The 13927-nt window shown below is 40.1% G+C and overlaps 1 long non-coding RNA gene across 1 annotated transcript; it reads right to left on the bottom strand.

The window, feature by feature from the left end:
* Positions 1-3871: 3871 nt before the first annotated feature.
* Positions 3872-6162, bottom strand: LOC308631154. Its single transcript, XR_014018120.1, has 2 exons — positions 5925-6162; positions 3872-4720 (listed from the first exon to the last, which is right to left on the bottom strand). It is a non-coding gene; the product is annotated as an uncharacterized lncRNA (long non-coding RNA).
* Between the last annotated feature and the right edge of the window lie 7765 nt (positions 6163-13927).

Genomic DNA, 13927 nt, shown 5'->3' with positions numbered 1-13927 from the left:
GAGCACAGTGGCACATGCCAATAATCCCAGCAGCTCTAGAGGCTGAGACAGGAGGATCATAAGGTTCAAGACCAGCCTCAGCAACTTAGCAGGGCCCTAAGCAATTTAGTAAGACCCTGTCTCAAAATAAACATAGGGCTGGGATTGTAGCTCAGTGGTGGAGTGCTTGCTTAGCACTATTTGATCCTCAGTGCCACATATAAATGAATTAAACAAAGGTGTTATGTCCATGGCAGACTCTCCACCACTGTACTCTATGCCTCCCGATCCTCTTCATTTGAGCTAACTTTACAGGTTGGCTAAACTTTGCACATCATTGCCCTGCAGAAACCCTTTCCTAGCCTCCCCAGCTAAAAGGGAATGACAGCTGAAGATGAACTGGTTACTGACAGGTTTGGGGGAGAAGACTAGAATCCCAGGGAAAATTCCTCAGATGCCTGAGAAAAATATTGTTTAAAAAACAAATACATAAAACATAAAAAGGGTTAGAGCTGGGCTGGGGATATAGCTCAGTTAATTAAGTGCCTGCCTTGCATGCACAAGGCCCTTGGTTAAATCTCCAGCACCACCAAAAAAAAAAAAAAAAAAGTAGGGCTAGGAATGAGCCAGGCACAGTGGTGCACACCCGTAATCCCAGCAGCTCAAGAGGCTGAAGCAGGAGGAGCAAAAGTTCAGAGTCACCATCAGCAACTCAGTGAGGCCCTGTCTCTAAATAAAATATAAAAAAAGAGCTAGGGATGTGAGTAAGTGGTTAAGCACCCCTGGGTTCAATCCTCAGGACCAAAAAAAAAAAAAAAAAATCTGAAAAAAGGGCCAGGGACGTGGCCTAGTGGTAAATTGACCTTAGGTTAAATCCCCAGTACCGGGCTGGGGATGTGGCTCAAGCGGTAGCGTGCTCACCTGGCATTCGTGCGGCCCGGGTTCGAGCCTCAGCACCACATACAAAGATGTTGTGTCCGCCGAAAAATAAATATTAAAAAAAAAATCCCCAGTACCATAAATAAATAAATGGCGAAAATAAAGCAACAAATTTCAACCAGAACCTTGAACCAAAGACCTAAATGAATAAATCAGGAACTTGTAGTCTCTTGATTTTCTTCCTGAAAAAAAATTCTACATTTAAACAAATTTGTCAACTACCATGTTATAGACCATAGCATACTATCTATAGGCTCCATGATTCTCAGTTTTCTCAAATGGAACCAATACTCAGGGGCTGAGATTATGGCTCAGTGTTAGTGCGCTTGCCTAGCACCTGCAAGGCCCTGGGTTCAATCCTCAGCACCACATAAAAATAAATAAAGGTATTGTGTCCAGCTACAACTAAAAAATAAATATTTGGGCTGGGATTGTGGTTCAGCGGTAGAGCACTTGCCTAGCACGGGCAGGACCTGGGTTCGATCCTCAGCACCACATAAAAATAAAGGCATTATGTTGTGCCCATCTACACCTAAAAAATAAATTAAAAAAAAAGCTTTGTATTTAAAAAAAATAAAAATAAAAAATAAATATTTAAAAAAAGGACCAGTACTCAATTAACTTCTGTTTAATGAGAATCAGACAGGTTTACATTTATACTTGTATGCTTTCAATAATACCTGTATGTCCATCCTCAATCTAAAATTTATGTGAAAACAAAGACAAAACTACATACATGTACAATAAAGTTTTTTTTCTCTCTCTCTCTTTTTTTCCCATTGTGGCAGTACAGATTGAACCCAGGGGTGTTCAGCTACATTCCTAGCCCCCCCCCTTTTTTGGTATGGGGATGGAACAATTGAGGGGCACTTGCCCACTGAGCAGCATCTTCAGCCCTATTCTGTATTTTATTTAGAAATAAGGTCTCACTGAGTTGCTTTTGCTGAGGCTTTGAATTCCCATTCCTCCAGTCTCAGCTTCCCGGCTGGCTGATACAATTACAGGAGCATTGAGCCCAGCCTAGCCCTAGCCCCTTTTTTTTTAATTCTGAGACAGAGTGTCACTAAATTGTCCAGGCTGATCTTCAAATTTCAATCCTCCTGCCTCAGCCTACCAAATAATTGGGATTACCGGCATGTGCCACTGTGCCCAGCCTACAATAAATTCCAACATGAACCCAAGCAAAAGATTTGTCTCTCCAGGAATAGTGGCACAGGCCTGTAATCCCAGCCACTCTAGAGGCTGAGGCAGGAGGATCACAAGTTCAAAACCAGCCTCAGCAATTTAGCAAGACCCTGTCTCAAAATAAAAAATAAAACAAGCTGGGGATATGGCTCAGTGGTTAAGCATCTCTGCATTCAATCCTTGATAGCAAAAAAAAAAAAAAAAAAAGAAAAAGATCTGTCTCATCAGCTGTCGGAGTTTTGTTTTGTTTTGTTTTGTTTTGTTTTGTTGTACCGGAGATTGAACCCAGGTGTATTTTTCCACTGAACTTTTTTCCCCAACTTTTTCTATCATTGAGACAGGGCCTTGCTGAGTTGCTGAGACTGTTCTCAAACTTGAGATTCTCCTGCTTCAGCCTCCTGGGCTGCTGGGATTATAGGCCTGTGCTGCCACCACCGTCAACCCCCACTGGAAGGTTTTCAAAACACCCTATCCACCTCAATGTGTCTGGGACAATACAAACTCATGATAACCACCACAGCAATATTTTTTTAAATCTGTAACTGCCAAACTAAAAAAACAGATTATTAAAGTATATTTAAATAAGTTTAAGATATGAATCAACAGAAACAAACTCAACATACCCACATTCTCCCTCTGTAACTATAAAGAACAGCAGGGATGTGTGCTACAGTGAATGTTTAAGGCACTCAAAACAATCATTACATATTATCAAAATCCTTTTTATAAAATCTTCATAGTATGAGGGATTTGTTGGCAAAAAAAAAAAATTAAGAAAAAATATCTTTTTGGTGACACTACCTCTGACCACGACAATGTGATATTGAGAGAGAAACAAAATCATATTTAAAGCTGAAAGGAGCAGGAATCTTAGAAATCAAAGTACTTTTGGATTTTAGAAGTGATGAAACCAAGGCTAAGAGAAGTCAATTGATCATTTAGTTAAATAAAGAGGTCAAGAAATTTTACATTAAGTTCTAATAAACAATAACTTTATCATTTACCACCCTTTAACAGTATTACAATACTGAAAAACTCAAGTGAGTTCTTCTCCATTTCCATACACATACACACACATATAAATATGCTTCAAATTTTAAAATCAGGAAAGACTAAAGAGCCTACCCTGATGGTGGCAACCATCAAAAGCCTAGGATGTTCTGGACCTTCACAAGTTGTTCAGAAAAATTAACCTCATTTAAATTGATATCCAGGAAACCTTTTTCTTCTTAGCCATTTTCAATCTGTACTCAAAATGTACTTCAACCTACAGCAAGTCACCCACTGACCAAAAAAAAAAAAAACAAGCCATGTGGAAACAGGACTCTGAAGTAACGACTGGTCACCTATATTCATGATACTAGCAATACCAAGGTTTTGTTTTTTATAAGAGATAATAAAATGTATTCCTACATCTTGAAAACTTAAATTTGAACTCAATCAAATGCCTTTATAAATTTAACATTTAGTCAATCCTCAATGGAGATTTATTGGGAAAAGCCAAAAGGAACCACTCATAAGACACAAATTTTAAAATCAAAGTAAAATTTCCCCCATTAAAGCTTATCATTAGCTTTCAACTGTGAACTGATAACCAAAAACAAATTAGTTTTAAGCTCCTCTTTAAGTGGCCTGTGTATACACATTCATGTATATATTTAATTTGTACCAAAAACTGCCTACAAATGGCAATTCCTGTGAAGTAGATGATGATGATGTTGCAGGTAATTCTAGCATGTTTCCTAATGTACTGGTACTGGAGTCTGGATCATCCTGAAAAGATAAATTTATTGAGTTTAATGGCTCTTCTATGGTAACTTTTATATCTCCTAGTGAAAAGGGGGCTGGGAGAAGGGCTGTTTTTTCATTGCTGCCGTCCACTTCACTTCTTTATTTTTCTGTGTTTCAGTTTGAGGAGCTAATGGCAAGAATGGCGATTTGACTGCACTGTGTCTACTCTCTGTCCTGCTGTCTTGTTCACTTCCCGTGGCCATTTCTACACCATTCTCTGATTTAGGCTCATAATTGCAGGTGGCATTTGTCTGAGTTTCCTCAAAGATCTCTTCTATAGTCTCATCCTCTGTGACTGGCTGTTCTGGGTCCATTTCAGAATCTACATCGTCCACACAAGTAAAATTCTCAAAGTGCAGAAAGCCATTCTTGATCATCTTTGTTACTTTTAACTGGAGTTCAGGGGAGTTATTACAAGAGGGTTCCTGTTTCATAGCAAGTGCTGTTGGGCCACCAGGACTCAAGGAAGTGCAAACAATTGGCGACTGAGCTATTGAATCACTTTTCTCAGGGTCTTGAAAGGATTCTGATCCATCAGCAGACCCATTTAAATATTCTACAATGATCATGGAGGCCAAATCCTGTAGTCTCCGCAGTGGAATGTAACAAGATGGAGAATCTTGTCCATAAGCATTTTGGGATGTTCCTCTGGCAGCCTACAAGCGCATAGTACACCCATTAAGTGGCTCAGAAAAATTGGATTGACCATTACCAAAAGGGCTGTCCTTGTCTGCTGGGGCATGTAAATTCACTGGATTGGAAGAGGGCAGCAGACAATTTCTTCCAGATAGTTCACAGGTCTAATCCATCCTGGGCCAGCATCAACCTGGAATCCAAAAACACGGTAATTAATCTGAGTTAATAAGGCTATCTGCATCTTCACTTCAAAATGGCAGTCATTTCCCAAGGCCTACTGGCCTCTATGCTTTTCTGCTGTACTCTCAAGGGTGTAAAAAGTTCTCCTGGCTGAAGGTAGAAGAATGGGCTCAGGGAACCTCAGCAAACTCCATCTTTTAGAAGCTGGCAAATCCTGCCACATAGAAACAGCCCGTCCCTGTTTCCTGCACTGCAGACTGGTGGACACTTGGGTTAAACTAAAATTAAAATCCCGTTGGCTATCAAAATTCCTAAAAATCTGTTTCTTAAAGGTACCCCCCCTCCTTCCTGGCTCGCTGGGACGCAGCGGTCACAATAGCGCTGCACCCTGCGCCTAAGCCTTTGCAGCGGCAGTGCACAGGCCGCGGGCAAGTCGGCCGCGGCGGATGCACCACGAGTTCGCCTTCCCGACTGCAGGCCTGCCCGGTCCACAGCTGCAGGCCCATAGGCCAGGACGCGGCAAAAAGAGAAAGCGAGGCGGCAGGTGAAGCCCAGTCAGGGTAGCAGCAGCTGCTACAGCTTGACAAACACGGCTGTTGCCCACACCGCCTGCCCGGGGGCGCTCCTTCCCGCAGCTGCGGCAGCACCTCCCCAAAGCGCCGATCACACTCAGCGATATTCAGCAGCAAAGTTCGCTGCTGGAGGGCAGCCCCCCCTCCCGAGGCGGCTCCCCGTGGGAGGGTAGGCCGAGGTGCGCACGGGCGGGCGGGCGGCAGGACAGGGGCCGCTGGGAGGCAATTGGCGGTGGCCGGACCGGCCAGGCCTGAGCCCCGCAGGCAGTGATGGGGGCGGAGGAGGGGGCCCGCAGCTGCAGCGCCATTGGCCACCAACCCCGCGCGGCCACCGGCCCTCCGCAGAGCCCCTCACCTCACGGCCACCACCCCCTTCCCCGCCCGGTCCTCTCCTTCCTCCTCGCGCCCGCCCGCCGCCCAAGGCCTGTCCAACAGCCCGGCCCGCGTCAGTCTCGGCCTCCGCCTTAGGTCACAGCCAGGGCTCCCCGTCCCCTGGGCACCTGCCCTCTGCCGGCTCCTTTCGGCCAAGGCAACCCCCCCTCCTGACGCAGGGCTCACTAGGGGGTTGGGGCTGGGGTCTTCGGAGGCCTCAGGCCTCGAGCAGGCGCGGCCGCACCCCAAACCCACACCACCACCACGGACCAAGCTGAGCAGGAAACCAAGTGGAGCCAGCAGCTCGGGTCGCCTCCCTCCGCCAAGCCTCTGCAGCCCCAGGGCTCACTCCTGTGCAGGCTCCACGCCGCGAGGCACAGGGCTGTGTCTTCAGAGGCGCCGCGCGGACAGCAGCCCTAGAGCAGTGCAGACGGCCGCGCACTCAGCCCCGTGGTCTCCACGTCCCCTGCCCCACCCCCTTTCCCTTTCCCCTCCACCCTAGCGTCTTCCTGCCCCTGCCCCGCCGCAAGGGTGAGCGCGGGGTGGGCGCGCCGTGGGCGGCTCCGGGGGCCGGTCGGATTACTCGCTGGGGCACTGCCCGCTCGGCTGTGGCCTCAGCGGAGAGATGAGGCCTTGCGACCCCAAAGGGAAGCCCACTCCCCGCACCAGAGCCGGCACTTGTCTTACTATGAAGGATCTTGGAAGTACAGTTTAAGTCAAATTATGAAGACGATTCATATGCTGTAAGTTTGACACGTAGCCACAAAGGCTGTGATTGTAAGAGCAAAGAGTGATATTTAATGTAGTAACTTCCAGGATCATGAGATCAAGACCTTGTTTAGGTCTGGTTAATTGGCATGCACCTGTTTTTAAGCCTCAACAGTAACTTCAGCACATTGAAGCTCTGAAATATTAACTGGCAATAACTAGTAATAAAATGAGAAAAGTTTTATTTCTCATGTTTAAGGGGTCTCTTACGTTTTTTAGTAAATGTAAAAATCTGAAGGCAGAAGTCAAGAACCTAAACATCCTTCTGAGTGCCATCTCACTGAAAGTTAGGGTAATACCAATAAACCTCTAAGTGTAATGGCATCTTTAAATAATTACTATTGTCTATTCTGGGAGACCAGTCTAAAACATACACACTATTTCTAGGCAGCTTTTGTTATACTGGCAAGGCATTTTCACCATCCATTTATGAAAAGTGTCAATTTTTTATTGTAGAATGTTTTGAGCAGTATTACATTGGTGGATATTTTATGTAAATAACTGGCCTGTATAGGAACAAAATTTATTTTAATAATCTTTCTGACTATTGTCCAAATAATCAAATATAGTATTAATCTCTAAGAACTAGCATGATTGGCTGGTTTAGGTTTCTTATATGCTTTCTTTTCCTCAAAAGGTACTTCCAGACAGCCATTTTACCATATGATAAACATAGGTAAAATTGACCATTATAGTCAATACAATTAATCTAGGATTTAACTTAGTTTCAACCCTTCCATCAGCATTTATCTTACTATGAAGGATCTTAGAAGTATAGTTTAAGTCAGATTATTTATGGGTGGACTTTCCAGTACACACTGCAGTGTACATTAAAAATGGTCCTGAGAAAATGTTTCAGAGAAGTTTTTCCCCCCATAATTTTTACTTAGTTTACAAACTCATGAAGCTGCAGTGCTATAAATTTTGCAGCTGGAAATTTACCTTCCTGTGCCAAGTTTTTCAGTAATTATTACGACAAATTTAAAGTCTCCTTTGAAATCTGATTTAATTTACTGAGTCATGTTTAGTAGCAGTAAGACTCTCAGTATCACAATTAAGAAAAAAATTTCTAATATCTAATGTGTGCCTATGGGGTCTTGTTTTCCCCCTTTTTTATTTAATAAATTGAAAAGAGCAATAGTATTTAGCTTAATTTATAGACAATAGTACAAGTATTTAAATAATAATAATAATAATAATAATAATAATAATAATAATTTAACATCTTTATTCCTGAGTTTTGACAAAAGTCATCTATTGGCTACATTAAGTCTAACATTAATAAGTTGGAGAGGGATTATAGTGAATAGAAATTTAATTTTTACTAAACTATGATTTAATTTTTTACTCTAATATAAATATTAAAAATAAAAATATATTTGTATTTTGAAATTAGCTTTAGTTAAATTTTAATTGACTAATTTACTTTGGAATGAGACAAGAGACATAGTTTTTAACTTAGCAGCCATGGCCTTTACTGGGGTCATGAGATGTGGTGTCATTGGTAACAGGCCTTATGGGGCTTCAGGCACATCCAGAGGGGCTGCAACAGTGAAGGTCTTTTACATTTTCACTTTCTTCTTTGTTACAAACACTGGCACAAACTAGTTTTAGAATTGGCTGCTCCGATCTTAGGATGATACATTTTGCCAGTACCTCAGGGTTTGAGAGTCCTCATTTTTATTGCCTTCCTGGAAATAAAAACTGATATTTGGTATCTGGCCACATTAAGAAAGATGAATTTCCTCATTTCTTTGGTATTAGATGTCCCATTGAATGGGTAGCTGAGAGAAACCCAACTCACAGGCTGGAGAATTTGAGTATAGGGGACATGAAGGCGCGTACAAGAGAAGAACATCACTTACAAGGGCTTGGAGTTGAACCTAGAAAATCAAGGATCAACAATATATGTTTAAATTTTTCATCATAGAAAAAAATGTGAAAATAGGTAGTACACATTACATGGTCATGATGAAAAAAATATCATGGTCAACGGTGAAGAAAAGTCCAAGCTCCCGACTTCCAGAGCCCACAGGTATCCCATACTGTAATAACTGGTAATTTCTCTGGTTTCTCAGATTTGGACATATAAAAATGACAGAATTATTCATACTCAAAAGTATTTCACATTGATCTATTTTCATTTTCTCTGAGAAACAAGGAGTATATTAAATTTATGTTAAAGTTATAGTAATTAACATACCATAGAAACGTGCCAAAAAATAAAAGTAAAGAGATGTTAAAACAAAAAAAAAGTTGTATCTATTTTTCTTTTGAGATGAATGAATCAGTAGGCATCATAATACTAGACCTTAAACTATACTACAGAGAAATAGTTTAAAAACAAGGTACCAAAAGACATGTAGACCAATCTCCTACTAGAAAAAGGTGCCCAAAACATAAATTGAAGAAAAGAAAAGATAGCCTCTTGCATAATTGGTGCTGGGAAAACTGAAAATCCATGTGTAGAAAGATAAAATTAAACCTCTATCTCTCACTGTGCTCAAAAATCAATTCAAAGTATATCAAAGACCTAGGCATGAGAATGGAGACCCTGTGCCTAACAGAAAAAAAAGAAGGTCCACATCCTCATCATTAGGACTTGACTTCTTGAACAAGACTCCTAAACACAAACAGTAAAATTAGGAATCAATTATTGGGATGGATTCAAACTAAGAAGCTTATTCTCCACAAAGGAAATAATCTATAACATGAAAAGAGAGACTACAGAATGGGAAAATAAATCTTTACAACACACACATCGAATAGAGCAGTAATCTCCAAGATATGTAAAGAACTCAACAAACTTAATGCCAAAAAAAGAGAGAGAGAGAGAGAGAGAGAGGGACATAACCCATCAATAAATGGACTAAGGAACTGAACAGACACTTCACAGACGAAGAAATACAATCGATCAACAAACATATTAAAAAAAGACCATCATCTTTAGCAATTAGAGAAATACAAATCAAAGCTATTTCCATATTTAATTTCACTACAGCCATAGTGGCAACTATCAAGAATACAAGCAATAATAGTGTTCATGAGGATGTGGGAGAAAAGGTACACTCATGCATTTCTGGCGGCCACGTCAATGTAGAGTAGGTCAATTCACAATAGCTAAAGTATGGAAACAACCTAGGTACCCTACAACAGATGAATGGATAAATAAAATGTTATATATATATATATATATATATATATATATATATATATGTGTGTGTGTGTGTGTGTGTGTGTGTGTGTGTGTGTGTGTGTAATATTACTCAACCCTAAGAAAGAATAAAGTTATGCCACTTACCGGCAAATGGATGGAACTTGAGAATACCATGCTAAGCTACGTAAACCAATAGCAAACTTCCAAAGGCTGAATATTTTATCTCATGTGCAGATGCTAATTCACAATGGAAGGCACTAGGGAAGAATAAATGCACTTTGGATTAGAGAGAGGGAAGTGAAGGGAGGGAAAGAGGTATGAGGTTTTGAAGGATAATGAAATGAATCAGATATTATTACCCTGCATGCTTATACAATTACATGACTGGTGCAATTCTATATCATGTACAACAAGAAAAATGTGAAGTTATACTTCATTTATATATGCTGTGTCAATTATACTGTTATGTATAGCTAATTGTAACAAATGCAAAAAAGATAGAATCAAACAAATTACAAACTATAAGAACTAAAACACTGTTGTACTTAAATAGAAGGCAACATACAGACCAATGCACAGAAAAGAGAAGGAGGATAAGCCCACACATTCACTTCACACTCATCTTTGAGAAGAGGGCCAATTATACAGAATGGATAAGGATAGTCTCTTTAACAGATGGTACTGAGGACACTCACTATCAACATGTGGAAGAAAGAAAACCAAAACCTATCTTACACCATATCAAAACATCAACTCAAAGAGGAAAAAATGTAACAGTGAGATATGAATCTGTAAAATTCTTGGAATGAAAACTGGGGTCCCATTTACCAATCTCTTCCCATCCTACTAAGGTGACAAATATGATTTTTACTCTGATCTGATCACTACACAGTGTTATATGTATTAAAGTATCATGCTATACCACACAAGCAGTTGAAGTTGCTATTTTTCAATCTGAAATAGAAAAAAGAGAAAGAAGAGCATAAGTTTGTGAGCAAAATATAAAAAGAAAACACAGAAGAAACACTTTACAACATTGTTTTAGGAAATGGTCCTTTGGCTATGACAGTAAAAGGACAGGGGACAGATCCATAAACAGACAGGTATAATTTCATTAAACCAAAAGCTTCTGCACAGCACAGTAAAGCATGAACAGGGAAAAGATTTACCTGTTGGAATGAGAGAAATTACTTACACATCACCTGAGAATAGTATGAAGTGTAAAATACACACAAAAAAATCCCTAGGTCTCTATTACAATAAAAAACTTGAGGAAAAAACAATGAACAAGCTGGGCACAGTGGGACATATCTTGAATACCAGTGGTTTGAGAAGCTCAAGTGGGAGGATCAGAAGTTAAAAACCAGCCTCACCAAATTAACCAGGCCCTAAGCAACTGAGTGAGACCCTGTCTCTAAATTTAAAAAAAAAATTAATCTGGGGATGTGGCTCAGTGATTAAATGCTGTGGGTTCAATCCTAGTGTCAAAAAAATGTAAGCAGAGAATAGAATGTTGTTTGCAAAGAAATGTGGCTAGGGTAAAATGGGGTGCTGAATCTTCAATGGATATAAAATTTCAATTGTATAAGATAAACAACTTCTAGGGCTGGGGATGTGGCTCAAGTGGTAGCGCGCTCGCCTGGCATGCGTGTGGCCCAGGTTCGATCCTCAGCACCACATACAAACAAAGATGCTCTTTTTTTAAAAAAAAAAAAAAAGATAAACAACTTCTAGATATTTGCAGAATAATTCTGTACTTACACTTTACAATAGTATAATGTTCACTTATGTTTTCAGAGTACATATATCCTACTTAGTATTCTTACTATTGTGCAAGGGAGGAAGGAAGGAAGGAAGGGATGAAGGGAGAGAAGGATGATTAAGAGAGGAGGAGGCAGAAGGCAGGGCAAGGTGGACTAGCCCCATGATGCTCTTCCTACACAATCAGGATTCCTGCTCAAAGTGGACCTGTCCTTGAATAAATATTCTGCTGTTGCTATCATAATTTTTATTGATTTTATCTTACTACTTATTTTTCATAAGTAAATTTCAAGAAGGCAAAGGACTACTGGTATGAACACAGCACATAAATGTAACCTGCAGGTGTACTGCATTTGACCACCTCATGCACATTGAGTTTTCATTCCCATAATCACAGAAGTCCAGTGGGCCAAGGAAATATGGGAGCTATGAGAGAGTTCGGTAAAACATGACCATGTTCTAACCAGAAATAAGTTAAAAAAAAAGGGAGGGTGATGAAACCCAGGGAGGCCACACATTAATGTCCAACCAGAATTAGATTAAAATACAGAAAGAAGACAGCTTTGTCACTCAACATACTTCTCTGTGTTAGCCCACCTCTCCAGCTGAGGATGTGAAGGGAAAGGGAAAGCAGGGTGATCCACAGTCACTTTTCTTCTAGTTCTTTCAAACACATTTACAAATCAGTTGGAGAAACTGTCCACAAGTTATCAAAGTGTAGTAAAAACTATTGCACTGGTTCTGTGTAACACATTCACTGCTTTGGCATTAATGAACACAACATGGATGTGCAAGCTGTACAATATGACTTACTTGTAAGTTTGCATTTAGAATTGATATGGCATACTTAACGATAAATGTTAGGAATAATTTAAAATGTTGTAATAAGAAGGACAATTAAAAGACAGACAAAGTGTACTATGACATGTGAAGAGATCACAGAAGAAAGAAATAGGTTTCTGTGGCATGATGTCAATGGTACAGGTCACCTGCTTTTAGACGGGGAATCTAAGTTTTCATTTTGCATTGGGCCTGACAAATTACACAAGTTGCCCTAAAAATACCAGCAAAAAGGTGCATATTTCACTGGAGAAGGTGCTGATTCTATGATATGGTAAGATAAACTAAAAAATGAGCCTGAACATAGAAGGAGGAAGAGAAGAAAGAGTAGGAGGAGAGTCTCCCAAGGTGTCCCACATGTGGATGCCTGACAAATGACATAAGAACTAAAGTAAAAGATCCTGAAAGAGTGAAAGCTGAAAAAATATGAGCAAAAAAATAAAAACCTTTATCAGTAAGATATAAGTGAAAGCAACAAACTCATATGTATTTAGTGATAAAAAATAATTGACTTCATTGATAAAAAGTGATGAGAACAGACAAATCTTTCATATAGAAGAGTTCAAAACAATACAGGATTATAGCATCCCCTCCTTCATGTGGAGCTTAGTATTCTTGTCTTTTTGGGTGTGGGCAGATTCAGTGACTTAAATGCAATAAATAGTGAAGGAATAAGGGGAAAGTATTACATTCTCAAGCGATGAACCTGGCACAAACTACCTTGACAATGGATGGACTGTAGCGCTTAAAATATTTCAGTGACTATCAGATAACCTCATCATGCTGTGACAACAAGGCATTTCAAATCCATACTATTCCTTCCAAAATTATTTAATCAATTATTTTTACAGGTAACTGGCAATGACCATTTTCGAAAGCAGGAAACAAACTATAGGATATTCTCTCCCTCGATCTTGAGTGCCTACCTTTTAGTAATCAAATAGAATAATTATTTTAATTTGTTTTTAATTAACAAATATTTATTGCACATGTTAATGGAATCAAGCATAATACTTCCACATGCGTGGTACACAGTAATCATATCTAATTATCTATCTTCAGCTTTCATCCTTTGTCTGGCCCCAGCACCCTTTCTATTCTCAAGAAATTACTATTGGGCTTCCATATTACTTTTAAAAAATCAATTCTAGGGTGTAGGTGGCAAACACAGTAATAGAAAAAAGATTTCTGCAGCTACAAACAAGCACTTGCTGGAATGAACTTCTCCCCACATCTCAGAGACCATAAATGTTAACACCTGGCTGAGTCCCCTTTATCTCATTGTACACAGTCAGAAAAACAATCTCCAGCTACTGCTTTCACTATGCTGACCCTAATTTTTCCATAAATCATCCAATTGGCTTCAGTTCTCACCACATGAGAACAGGGGTTCCACTGAGATCATCAGAAACCACTAGGGCACCAAATCTCAAGGTCGCTCCTTTGTCACCCTATAGTTCACATTTTAGTGGTTTTCAGAACAAGATGTTCTACCTTTATTTTTAAAATCATCTCTTCCAGAAATCCAAGTCATTATATTTCCCTGGCTTTTTTTTAAAGAGAGAGTGAGAGAGAGAGAGTGAATTTTTTAATATTTATTTTTTAATTTTCGGCAGACACAACATCTTTGTTTGTATGTGGTGCTGAGGATCGAACCTGGGCGGCATGCATGCCAGGCGAGCACGCTGCCGCTTGAGCCACATCCCCAGCCCATTTTCCTGGTTTTCTATCTCCTTACCTGGATGCC

Source organism: Spermophilus citellus (assembly GCF_964194105.1).
Source record: "Spermophilus citellus genome assembly, chromosome: 11".
Lineage (NCBI taxonomy): Eukaryota > Metazoa > Chordata > Mammalia > Rodentia > Sciuridae > Spermophilus > Spermophilus citellus.
This window is presented reverse-complemented; position numbering and strand designations above follow the sequence as displayed.